We start from the raw sequence: 14,424 nt of genomic DNA on the forward strand, positions 1-14,424 counted from the left end.
GTCTTCACTCTATCTGAGCTCTCTGGAGTTCGTTCTGTTGCTTCTTGGCTTCTGCTGCTTGCTTTCTCGGCTTCTCTTTCGGCTTCTTCTTCTGCTGGCGTCCCCGTGATGCCGCCCTTAAAAGCCCAGTCTCACTCAGCCCAGGTGAATCCCATCTACCTATGCCCACACCCTACTCCAGGTGCCCGCCATCAGGCATGCATTCAGGACCACAAGGATCCATCATCTATCCTGATGGTGGGAGGGCTGAAAAGCCTGACATTTTTCCTTACCCTACAATATATTAATGGCATCTCCAATTATATATATATATAATTGGAGATGCCAATTAATGCCAGTTAACTGGGTTCTGGTTAATCTGAGGTTTTAATGTTAGCAGAGCAAATTATCTCATCTCTAGAAACATCTACAATAAATTTATTTTTCTTCTTCAAGTCACTAATCTTTTTAAACTAAAAATATTATTCACAGAGCCATATCTTCAAACTATTTATGAAACCATGTTGTTAACAGTTATCAAAAGTCTTTTCTATACTTCAGTTTGCTGGGTTGAGAGGTGGTGGTTCTGAATGCATAAGTCCTTCCTGACTATCTAGAGAGAACATAAACTCCAAGCAATGAGGAGGATATGGAATGTGAGAATAGATTTAATAATGATGTTGTAGGGTAAAGAAAATGTCAGGCTTTTCTGCCCTTCCGCCATCAGGATAGATGATGGATCCTTGTCCTGAATGCATGCCTGATGGCGGGCACCTGGAATAGGGTGTGGGCATAGGTAGATGGGATTCAGCTGAGCTGAGAACTGTGCTTTTAAGGGCGGCGTCAAGGGGGGACGCCAGCAGCAGCAGCAGCAGCAGCAGCAGCAGCAGCAGCAGCAGCAGCAGCAGCAGCAGCAGCAGCAGAAGCCGAAGCTGAGAAGCAGCAGAACGAACGCTAGAGAGCCCAGATAGAGTGAAGACTTGCTGGGGGCTGGGAGGCCTGCCAGCCTCCCAGCCCCCCAGCCAGCACCCTTGCCTGCCATATGCCTGGTGAACCCCAAATAAAAAACCTGCAAAACTACTGAGGACTCTGACTCCTCCTTTACCCGGTCTGCATGGGATCAGAAAACCTGCATCGTGTCCTGTTCCTGCCCTTACAGCAGTTCTCTACAGCAGGGGCAAACTGGAGTTGGTGGGAGTTTGTTGACCATTCTTGCTTCTGGGAAGCAAGTTCTTCCTTAGAGATCTGGGTAGTACACCTCTACCTTTCCTCCAATATTAACTGATTTAACCCAGTGACAAACCTGTGAGGTAGGCCCTCTTGTAATTCCCATTTTACAGACAAGAAAATGGAAGCATGGAGAAATTAGGTAACTTGCCAAATTAGGTGAGGTAGTAGAGCTGACATTTGACTCAGGCAGCGTGATTCTAGAATCAGAGCTTTTCACCTACTCAGCTGTGTTATCTTAACTATTACTTCATAGAGTTGAGGATAGCCTCATATAACAACATTGTTATTAAATTCTTTCTAAGGTTGTGTGTGTGTGAGAGTATGTCTGCACATGTACTTGCTTAGTACTAGAGTATTAATTAAGAACAACATCAAAAGGTGATAATTTTGTGTTACCTGCTGTATTTGAATATTAAATCCTACCTATAAAATCAGAGTCAACACTAGATTCTGTGGGGCAATGACTGGGCTTGAATTCCAGTACAAAACAGCCTGTGCTGGGGTTCTCATGTTGATCTGGCAGAAGGACGGGCCCTTTGGTGTTAGGGCAAGAAGTGAGTAAGCGAAGGCAGGCCATAAAATGCAGGGTAAGGCCGACCACATCTGTGCTCTGCCAGTCACAGGAGTGAGGTGTTAAGATGAAAGAACCTGAAAGAAAAGCAGGTGGCACCAGGGGAAAGAAGTTAAAGGAAGGAGAGAGGGGTCAGCAAGTGTGAGCAGGCAGACCCCTGGTGCTCTTCTGAGAGGTCTGTAAGACAGCACAACACTGAGGAGCCAGGAGGGCCAAGGTGGAGGTGAAAGACAGGGTGTGGGGTGTGTCTCACATAAGAAATGTATGGACTTAGGCACAGGAGGGAGGAAAGAGGAAATCTAGTATTAGCAGAACTTTTTCCATCACTTTTGGAATTATACATCCACATAATCTTTGAAATACAGTTTTAAGCCATTTCTATATCATGAAATTAGATTTCTTGTTTCAAAAGACCAGCCTTAGGTAAGGAAGAAATTCAAGGTTGGCAAGTTTTATTTTGAATGATGCAGAATACACATTTCTCCCTAATTTGCAATTCTGCTTTGTCTAGAGTTGCTCATACAATGGAAGTCATTACCTTCCAGACTTGTAGCTGTAGTGTGATTAACTGCTTCACCTTTTTCTGAAGTTTGCTGAAATCCCCTCTTTGAGCCTGATAGAAAATTTCTGTTTTACTCCCTCACTACCTATATTTGTGTATAAAAACATGGTCCAAAAAGCTGGGACAATTTGTGGCAGGGAGTGCTTTTTGCAAAAAAAAAAAAAAAAAAAAAAAAACCAAAAAAACTCAGCAGGGATAAAATTCAGCAACATGACTTGTAAACTTCCCAGGAGACCAAATGTCAACTCTGAGCCAGAGGGATTAAAGGATTGTACTTGGGATCTGAATAAAGGTCATTATTGCTGCTGAACTGACTGTCATCATCATTGACTCTTGTGTTAATAAGCTCTTTACTGTGTCACATATTCTGCTACTTTCTCTTACGGATATTTCTGTATGATTTGTGCATTTCCATCACACATAAACTTGTCTTAGAAATTTACCCTGTAGCCCACTCTAAATAATTCACAAAAACAAAGCCATTAGGTAAATGTTAAAAAGTAATTCACAACTACAAGAGAACACCTGATGCCAAGGACGGGTCCTGCTCAGAGTCACTGAATCAAGTTAGGAGAATATACAGAGACATCTGTGTATGTGCAGCGCAGTTTATTTCCTTTTTTTTAATGATTTATTTATTTATGCTTACAAGAACCGGGATACAGGCCAGAGGTGTGGGGGGTGAAAGGATTCACCAGAGACAGACTGGGGAGCAGAACAGGCAGACTGACTGAAATACACTGCTAAGGGGAGCAGCGGGTGAGACAGGAGAGGTCTGCTGCACCATGTGGGTAGCTCCCTGGCCAGGGATCGAACTAGTGTGGCAGTGGCTGCAGATAGCTTCATAAGCTGCATCTTAACCCCTTGTGCCACCAAGGAGGCCTGTGCAGTACATTTCTAACACCCTTCTCTTGAAAACCATCATGGATTCACAGAAACATAGCTGTTTTCTGGTATGATGATTTGTTTTGGGGTGGGTGAAAAAATACATTTTTTTCTGAAATGGAGAATTTTATTGGACAATGTTTTCCTAACTCCACAGGCTTTAAAAAGACAGATGCAGAAGTAAGTAATCATCATTCAGTGGTAGAGTCTGGAACAATGGTGGAAGGTAAAGGAGTTATTTGGGATCCTTCGCACTCCCCATTGATCCTTTGAGGTTTGAACTGCCCTCCTGTGGTCACTTCTCTGTGGGGCATGGAGAGTGGGGCCCAACGAAAATAAAAATAAACCCTAGCCAAGGAGCATTCAAAGGGTGGGCTGTTTCAGATTTTGGAGGTACTTTGTGTTTAATGCTTGGACACTGCATTCAGATGCCAGCTCTGCTTCTAGGGCATTTCTCCAAGAGCTTCCAAGAGCTGGATTTAGTATCAGAAAGTGAACTATTTCACAGAAAGTGATACTCATCAGAAAGATCAGAACATCTTGCAAAAAGTAAAAGTGTTTAACCATATAGATGTGAAATTGATGGACCCTAGGATACGCACTTCTGATAGTTTTATACATACTACTAGGTTTCTGTCGGGTGGAGGTGGACCAAGTAAATGCATTTTCTATTCCCATGTATGAGGCATCTCCACTCAGCCAAACCAACCATAAAACAAATTCAGTTTACCCTGCCAAAAAACAGACAAAACACAACATCTAGTCATCAAAATTCAATCTGTAAAAGACATTTAGTTATAGATAGATCTAATGAATTCGATGGGCACCTGATATAGACTCTTGGCACTGTGCCTCTCCTCTATGATACAGATCACGCACACACTTTTCAGCCTGGCGTTGTTCTAGAATTAACTGTACACTTCTTTCATGAGATGACATTCAAGCCACACAAAGGCAGCAAGGTCAACGAGGGCTGGAAGGGAAAGTGAGCGTGGCTCATAAAACCAAGAGGCACTTACGATTTAACAAGATTAACAAGTGCTGCTGAAAAGAGCTACTGGCCTGAGTCACAGAATGGGAGCAAGATGCCAGTTGAGTCCTCCTGAATTTGCTGTTACATACATGAGCGGCAAGCTCCCCGAAGCCTTACATGAAGCTGCAATAAAGCTCTTTGGAAAATGATCCTATCTTTAATGATTATTGCTCTTGGATCTTCACAGAAGGAACAAGTCGTTCCTTTTCACTGGCCAGTTATTTGCTGTTAACATTTCTTCTGTCTGCCTCGTTGGGAAGGTTATATCTGAAGTTTGTCCAGGTTCTTAAATTCAAGTTATTTAAGACAAAGTAAATGTACACTGAACTCCTTTGGAACAATTTCAACTAAAAAAACCCCCAAAACCTACAGTGAATAGCAACAGGAGGCTGAGGACGATAATCCTTTCCCTTTGTAGGTTGTGTGTAAATATATAAATATATCTTAATATATAAATATATGGATGTATTAATATATAAATATATCTTAAATTTCATAGTGGAATTCATAAAAAAATCTCATCATTCAAGTAAATGTCTATCGATCTTTTTTTTTTCCCCCCCTGGGCAAAAGCATTTCTTCCAAATCAGTGTTTTTTGCTTCTATAACAATTGCAATTTTCAGAATATACTGTTTGATATTTAATATGCTGAAAGTTGACTTTAAATGTTTAATAGTTAATAACTAGAAGATCTCAGGACTGTTGGTATTTCCTGTGTAAGCAATTTGCTAAATTTTATATATACATGGACCGCCCAACAATTAGCTAGGTATATATATGTGTACCTTGCAATATAGACAGGTAAACAGAGCATGGACATTTTTATATGTCTTTTACATGCTTAATTTTCAGGTTATATTAGTATAGGAGCTACAAGGATAGGTAATTGGTGCTTCCTCTCTCAGACACTTCCAGATGGTTACCTAATAATATCCAGTCTCCCTTTCTCCCTTACAAACAGAACCTATTTTGGGGTGAGTGGCTATTTGCCAACTAACAAGCTCTATTCCCCAGATGTCCTTGCTCTTCAGGGTAGTCATATAATATAGTTTTGGACAGTAAGAATTAAGTGGAAGCCTAATTGATGAGACTTTCAGAGAAGCCACTGTTTTCCTCATAAAAAGCTGGGCTGTGCCTATCATTCTATGTTCTTCCTCATTTTTTTCTAAGGGAGCATGGACATAACGGGGGCTGAAGCTAACTGTTGGTGCTGGGATAGCAGAGAGTTAGGAGGAAACTAGTCCTTGATAGTATCAAGGACACTTGAAAAGCTAACCCTTGAAGTACAATTCTATGCAAGGGGAACAAACATGTTTAGCCATTGTCATCAGATTTCAATTTCACACAAATGAAACATGTTGCCTATTATCTTTAGAGTGATGTATTTACTTAAAGAACCGTAGTTCTAAACCAGAATGATTCAGTTATCCCAGAAATGATGGTACCAGGCCTAAATAATCTCACTGAGGAATTCCATAAAAACACTTAAAGAATTAGCACCGATTCTATACAGTCTTTTCCAGAATATATAAAAGGTGGGATTAACTACCACTTAATTTTTTGATGTTAGTATTACTTTAAACTCAAACAAAACAAAACAAAACAATACAAAAAAGGAAAACTGCAGACCAATATCCACTATGATAGACAAAAATCCTTAACAGAATATTAGCAAATAGAATTCAACAATAGGGCCTCCCCGGTGGCGCAGCGGTAGAGCGCTGGGTTGCGAAGCTACCCGCAGCCTCTGCGGCGCCGGTTCAATCCCCGGCTGCTCCCCGGCCACCGGTGGAGGGTCCCACATGGCGCGCAGACATCTCCTGCCGCCCGCTGCTCCCCTTAGCAGTGTACTTCGGTCCTTCTGCCTGCTCTGCTCTCCGCTCTGGCTCTGGTGAATTCTCTCACCCTCCCGCGCTTCTGACTGTACCCAGTGCATGTATAAACAAAACAAACAAACAAGCAAGCAAACAAATAAAGAAAAACATGCCTCTATTAAAAAAAAAAATAGAATTCAACAATATAAAAATGATTATCTACCATGGTCAAGTAGTGTTTATTCCAGGGAAACAGGTCTGGTTCAATATCTTAAAAATCAAAGTAGGGCCTCCCTGGTGGCCTAAGGGTTAAGTCTCAGTGCTATCACTTCTATGGCCTGAGTTCAATCCCCGGCCAGGAAGCTAACTCACATAGGGTGCAGCAGACCTCTCCTGTCTCACCCACTGCTCCCCTCAGCAGTGTATTTCAGTAGATCTGCCTGTTCTGCTCTCCAGTCTATCTCTGGTGAATCCTCTCATGCCCCCACCTCTGGCCTCTACCCCAGTCCTATGCAAAAAATAAATAAATATTTTTTAAAAAATCAAAGTAAATACATCATATTAATTGGAAAAAAATTAAAAATCACATGATGATATTCACTGACACAGAAGCAGCATTTAAGAGCATCCAACATCCATTCATGATAAAAATTCTTAGAAAAATAGTGATAGTGGATTACTTCTTTAACTTGATAAAGATCATAAAAAAATCATATTGATAACTTTTTATTTGATGGAAAAGACTAGATTTTTCTCCTAACATCAAGAACAGATAAGATTATCTGCTCTCAACTTTCTTATTTAACATAGTACTGGAAGTTCTACCAAATGCAATGATGTAAAACAAAGGAAACAAATGGCATATGAATCAGTAAAGAAGAAAAAATTATCTCTAGATGCAGATAACATGATTGCTTATGTAGAATATTGCTAAAGAAGTACTATGTAAGTTCAGCAAGGTCACAGGATATAAGATGTAAAATAGAAACAAAACAACATGCAAAAATATATTGCTTTTCTATATATTAGCAAGGAACATGAGGCCACTGAAATAAAAAATACAATATCAATTATAATAATTCAAAAAGGATGAGAAAAATGCTTAGGAAAAAAAAAATCTATAAAACACAATAAGGACTTTATAGTGAAAACTACACAGTGAAAGAAATCAAAGATCTATATAGATGGAGACTTACCAAGGCCATGGACTGAAAGACACAACAGAGTAAAGATATTGCATCTCCTCCTGTAGACTTAGCTTAATACCTATCAAAATTCCAGAAAGAGTGTTTGTAGCTATAGGCAAGATAATTCTAAATTTTAAGTCAGAAGGCAAAGAAACTAGAATAATAGTTTCTAAAATAATTCTGAAAAAGATGTAGGAGGAATTGGCCTATTTGATTTAAGATTTTCTAGACAGCCTATTTAATTTAAGATTTTCTATACTCAAGATGATGTAGTACTGGTGGAGAGATAGACCAAGAGGTCCATTAAACAGAATTCAGAAATAAGCCCACTGATTTTTGGCAAAGGTGCAAAAGTAGTTCAATAATGAAAAGATATATTTACTGAAAATTGTTCAATAAATTATACTATAGCAATGGACCTCAATATGCTAAAAAAAAAAAAAAAAGAACCTGAGTCACATTGTATACCTTATACAGATATTGGATCATTCTCTAAAAAACTTTTAGAGAGAAGCTTAGGAGAAAATTTTCAGGATCTTGGGTTAGTTAGAGAATACTGACACGTCACCAAAAGCATAATTCGTAAGAGTAAAAGTTGGTAAGTTGGACTTCATCAAAATTAAAATTTTTTGTTTTAGGCAAAGTCTTGGTAAGGGGATAAAAGGACAAGTTACAGAGTGAAAGTATTTAAACCACAGCTGACCAAAGACCAGTACTGTGAATATAGAAAGAATTCTCAAAGCTCACCAGTAAAAACCCAAAGAATGCAATTAGAAAATGGGTAAAAGATATGAAAAGGCATTTTCCTGAAGAAAATATACAGATGGTAAATAAATATCTGAAAATATGTTCAATATCGTTTGTCTTTGGGAAAGGCAAATTAAAACAAGAATGAAACTGGATCCCTCACACATTACTGTTGGGAATGTCAAGTGGTACAGCCTGGCCTACTCTGAGAAAAGTTTAACGGTTTCTTAAGACAGTAAATATGCAAAAATCATACAGCCAGCAATCTTGCTCCTGGGCATTTGTCCTAGAGAAATAAAGACTTATGTTCATACATAACACCACACACAAAACTCTATATGTTTGTAAAATAGCTAGATTTTTTGTCAGTGCATCGTCAAGTCCCCTGCACCAATCCTCTTGAACTCATTAATACATCCTATATAGAAAGTCTGGATTCACTACTTCAGTTTTTGTAGACAGTAAGAGAGAAAAAATACAGAGAAAAGAAAACCCAGTATTTGATTTGAAGAATGAATACTAAGCCCTCAAGGAAGAGGAGAAATTGCATACTAAATAAACTTGCAAGCAATTCTAGTGCTGTTCTTACAATCATTGATCTGAACCTGGACACTACTGGGTAAAACTCAGATTCCCGAAAAATTAAAGTGATTAAATAATTTGATGAATATTTATTAAACATCTATTATGTGCAAGTCATGAGCTTTTGCATGAAATTAACTATGTACTCTGATGGGCAATTTGAATATGGCTATATTTGGAGATACGATCTTTAAAAATGTGATTGAATTGAAAAGAAGTCATTAAGGTGGGCCATGATGCAATCTGACCGGTGTCCATCTAACAGGAAAAAATTTGGACCTAGAAAGGGACAGCAGGACTGTGGGAACATGGAGGAAGTACCCTGTAAAGACACAGCAGGAAGGCAACTGGCTATAAGCCAAGCAGCAAAGCTCCACGGGAAACTAAACTTGCTGGTACCTTGATCTTGGTATCTTCTAGCTTCCTGGTACTTCCAGCTTCCAAATTATAAAAGAATAAATATCTGTTGTTTAAGCCACCCCGTCCGTGGTATTCTGTTTTGGCAACTCTAGCAAAAGAACACAACTGCCCTCTGCGGAGGATCTCCATCAACCATGGAAAGACACGTTCCCACCCCCAGTAACTGCTGACTTTCATCACACCATCCTTAAAAGACACCTTCAACAACAGCCCAGGGTACCTGTCAGCCTGTCCACGACAGAGGGAGCCTGGCCCAAGAAAGGTGGGGACGGTGTGGAAGGGAGGACCCGCAGAGAAGTGCGGTGCTAGACCATCAGGAAAGCTTTTCTGGTTACAGATGGGCAAACCTGCATCTGCAGATGGTGACTACAAACCTCCCTCTGCAGATGGTGCCTAATCGGACCCGGAAGCAAACCCAAACTCTCAGGAGATGAGTGTGAGGGGAAATTGGTTTCTTTTTCTCATGAGGCCCAGGATTCAAAAGCGCTGTCACTTGACTTGGTGGGGACATTCTTTATGTAACTAAACTCAGGGGGGCCTCCAGGAGCCAGTTACAAAATGACTGTAGACCCTCATTGCTCTGAGCAGCAGCCATTCACAGCGAGACCCAAGGGTTTACATTCCTGAGGAGTCCAGATAACCTTGCTAGAGAATCCAGTGACAGAACAGCTTCCTGGGGTACATGGTTCAGGGGCTCAGATGGCAGGCACCAAAGGAAAGGGTGCGCTCTGTGGGGTTAGGGATAGATTGAGAGACTAGACCAGCTCTCTTGTGGCTTGTATTTTGTCTTTCTGTTCTGAGCCTCCGCTACCACATCAACTTTATCCTTGGAGTTTTCAGGTCTGGGTTTGGTGCTTGAAAGGAAACATAAGTGACCACATTGTATATGCTGGAGCAAAAGGAAGCCTCTGGCTTTATGCATGGATAGTAAGAGGAAGCAACACATTCCTTTCTTTTTTTTTTTTTCCTTCTTCCACCACCCCTCCCTCGCCCCCTCCTGAAGTCCAAACAACAGTTGCATAGATGAGAGACAGTGAGAGATACAGAAAGAAGAGGAAAGACAGTGAGACAGAGACTGGCACTCAAGTCTTAACCAACATGGATGGTCCTAAAACTCTCAGAGTGGCACAGTGAGGACCTCCCAGCACTGAGATCTGAGGAAATATCAATAGTTTCAGTCTAGGAATAAGAACACACGTTCCTACTATCTGCTAAATACTAACTTCTTTGCTTATAAACAGATTAAATGATAGCAAAATATGAGAACTCTAGGATCTGTAATTTTACTTAAATTCTTGCAAGTGTTTAAGTTAAACCCTCTCTAACACTAGCTTCCTTTTCTTGAAGGTTATGTGGCTATTTGTGTATGCTGTGTGTGTGTATATGTGGTGTGTGTGTGTGATGTGTAGAGTGTGGATGTGCTGTGTGTAGTGTGTGTGGTATAGGTGTCACGCATGTGTGCAGTATGTATGTGCTGTGTGTGGCATATGTGTGCAATGTGTATGTATGACAAGTGTATCGGATTTATTCTTACTGTCCCAAACAACCCCTTACGCTGCCCCATCTATGCTGGACTTCTGAATCCTTCCGAAATTCTCTCTCCTACACCCAGCCAAATAAGCAAGAACACATGTGAAAAGTCTTTCTTGTTTCAGTGGCTTTTGAGATGCAGCCAAACAGCTGGAATCACACGCTTTGTGGGGAACCAGGGACATGGCATGGCATTGGGAAATATGGTTGGGTTTGAAAACCAGAATCTTTTTCACAGAACCTGAGAGGGCCAGACGGGGTGGGCTGGGCTGGCTCTGGGCACATAAGGGAGTATGTGTGTGTGTGTGTGTGTTTAGGGGTTGTTTTTCATTAAAATCTCCATCTTCTCTGGCGTTCCCCCATGTGCACTGGCATTTCAGATTCCAATTTTAAAATCAGCCTCTTCATTCCTTTGCATCTCTTCTTTTAGTTCTATTACTCTTCATGTCTCTCTGCAGCCCCCTTGCTTTCTTTATTGTGCATGGAACCAGCTCCTTATGGGACTAGAGCTCAAGGTTCTTAATTCGCTGCACAGAGGAGGCCCCAGATGAATGTGGGGTAGACCAGTAGTGGGGATGCTGGGCCTTGGAGCTGTTTAATCCTCCCACCTTCTTGGTGATAGAAGGTTTCCTCTTGATTCTGGGGATGCATAGAGTTGTGAGGGTCCAGCTTTCTAGTCTACGTCTGTTCTAATCAAGTATTGCTGCCTAACAAGTCACCCCAAGTTATTCTGCCCTGTGATTTTATGCAAAAATAGGTAACATGGTTTAAAAGTAGATTTGGTTTGCAAACTTTTGCTACACTGCTGAAACAATTTGGGATCAAGGTTGAGAGAACCTGTTTTTGTATAAGTTGAATTGATTTTAATATTTTTCCTGTGATTTGGTAGCTTTGCTGTTTTATTTTAGCTAATGCCTCCAGATTTTTTTTTTTTTTTTTGGCTTGGACTGATAAACTATTTCCCAGGAATGGAGGACTTTTGCTTTCCACAGTGGACAATACCTGGAGAGACTGGTTTGCTTTCCAATGGGAACCCTGAGAAAAATTTTCATCTGCGACTGTACCCCAGCATCCATACACTTGATCTTCAACACCATGGAAATGGTGGCAAGAAGTGAAAGTGGGGAATTGTTAGGGGGAAAGGATGTCCTGAGCTAATTTCATACAGGCTTTGTGGATGCCACCCCCACTCCATCAAGACACTGGGAACTACAAATCCCAGGAGCCCCAGTGGAACATTGCGAGGACCTAAGGGCAGAGTTAAGCAGCCATTTTCTCTGTTTGTAAATAAAAACCAGCCATGTTAGTGGGGTCGGGCACACTTGGCTCGTGCTCTTGGCCAGGCAGGTTTGGTCTCAGCAGGTCATTTGAGATTCTAGGTTGGCAGAATGGGTAGGACACATTTAAGAATTTATCTTCCTCTTTTCTCCCTAAGTTGTACCTTTCCTCATTCCCCTTCCCTTGTAAATAAACCTTTTGTTAACCTTTAAAAAAAAAAATAAAAATTGTTCAACCCCCCCCAAAAAACAAAAAAAACCCCAAGTCACCCCAAGTTAAGTGCCTCGAAATAACATTTATTTTGGTCATAAATCTGCAACTTAGGGTGGGGTTTAAAATATTCGTCTTGCTCTCATAAGGCACTTTGAAGGTGAGGGGTGACTCCACAGTTGGGGGGTGGAGATGTCTGAAAGTCATTCCTTCACATGCCTGGTGTTTGCTGCTGCCATTGACTGGGACTGTGTGGGCGCTGTCTGTATACCAATGCCTTGTGGCTGTTTGGCATCCTCTTAGCAGTGACTGCTTTCCCAGAGCAAAAGTCTCAAGAGAGAAGGTGGAAGTGCATATTATATTTAGGACAGACTCAGTGATTTAGCGTCCCTTCTGCCATACTACGTTGTCCGAGGCTGTTATAGTTCCATCCAAATCCAAGAAGGGGCAACCTAGATCCCACCACAGGATGGGAAAAGGGTTCAGTGTCATCTTGTCAGAGTTGCGTGTGTAGTATGTGACGCTTTACACTAACTTGTAGTAATGAAGTGTGTATGTAAGAAGTGTGAGGAACACACACTACCTTGTGGCAGTGAAGTTTAAGTATACCATCTGCCATATCTCTTTCTACACTCACCACTCCTTCCTTTACCTCTTAAAGTCTTATTAGTTTAAATTCAGAGACAGAGATGGAATTTGTAGTAAGGATTGTGCTATCACATATGTGCTAAAGCTTACAGTTTAGTTTGAATCATGTGGTAGTTATGCAGAATGGTTCCAAAGTGGGCCCCAATGTTTCCACACCCCTGGAATATATGCCCCATATAATCCCCTCCCTTTGAGAGGGGCTATGAAGATGGTGGATTTTTGCTGGGGTGGTTAGGCTACATGAGATGGCAAGGTGAAAGGATTTGCAGGCATAATTAAGGTTACTTTGGATTAATTGAAAGGGAGATTACTCTGGGTGGGCCTGACATAATCAGACAATGAGTCTTTTTAAAGATGGGTTCAGGCCTTCCCTACAGAGAGAACTTCTACTGACCATGAAGAAGTAAACTATCATGTTATGAGAAGGTCCTGTGGGTACAATGTGAGAATGGGCTCAAGGAGCTGAAAATCACCCTCAAACTAAGGTCAGTAGTTTGGGGACTCCAGTCCTACAATATCAAGAAAATTCTATCACCAGCTTTTGTGAACTGGGGAGAACTCCAGTTTGCACTTTAATGTGAATCATGAGAACATAGTCTAGCTGACATCGTAATTTCAGCTTTGTGAGTCCCTGAACAGAGAACCCAGCTGCTTTATGCCTAGCTTCCCGATCATCCAAAACTACAAAGCGATAGTGTATACTCTTTGTTGGTGATGTGTCATGAAGCAACAGAAACTAACACAAGTCACAACCATGACCTCCACTGGCAAGCAAACTTCTTGAGTGGGTAATTGGAGAAACACGTGCAGATCTTGTGGCGAGACTATGTGCATGCTTTAAGACTCAGCTTAAATGTTACCTCCTGTGAGGTCTCCATGGATTCCCTTCAGCTAGAAGTAATCTCTTGCATCTGAAATCCTATAGCTTTGTTTGTACCTCTTGTGGCACACTTCTCATATTCTATTTGTATTTATCAGCGTACACAGTTTGCCTCCCTCACAGAGTTGTAATATCTTCCTCATGGAAATGGTAATCTATGTATGTTTGTGACCCCAGGGTCCTTAATATAAATTTTTGCATATCACAAATGTTTATCACAACTTATTAGGTAATTCGCTGTGTCAGGACTTCAACTTTAGTTTGTGGGGGCAGTTTGAGACTATAGCTTAGTATAAGGAAAATCAAAAGATGGTCTTCTCCCTTATTTTAAGAGGGTTAGTTTAAAATATCAAACTAACCAAGTATTCTGGTACTCATTTGCAGTCAGTGTGAATGTTTCTGTCATTTGAGATTCTGAAATTAAGACTATGAATCTTCAATTTCTGTTTCCCAGACTCTGAAACTCTCTGCCAAGACAGAATCCCAGATCTGAATTACCTCTATCTTTGTCCTGAAAATGGAGACAAGAATTTCCTAAACCACTGGGACAAGCTATTACTGACCTATTACTTCTAGAGTCAGGACTAGTGTGTTCATGAAGATGGGGATGAAATTTCTTCCTGAAGCACTAAATACAAATTGTTTTAGAGAAACAAGTAGCCTGTAGCTCCTCTTTTGAATCTAGTTTTGGGACACCAGACATAGATAGATAGAACAGAAAGATCGGGGAAAAAAAAACTGAAAGTATAAAATGTCATGCTTTCAAGATAGTCAAAGAATCCGAGAAATTCCTTGGGAGGATCCTTCAGAGGTACCGATGTCCCTGTCTCAAGGAATCCCACACAGAGTAGCGTCTGAGGATCTGCA

This window comes from Talpa europaea (assembly GCF_964194135.1).
Source record: "Talpa europaea genome assembly, chromosome: 6".
In the NCBI taxonomy this organism is placed as follows: domain Eukaryota; kingdom Metazoa; phylum Chordata; class Mammalia; order Eulipotyphla; family Talpidae; genus Talpa; species Talpa europaea.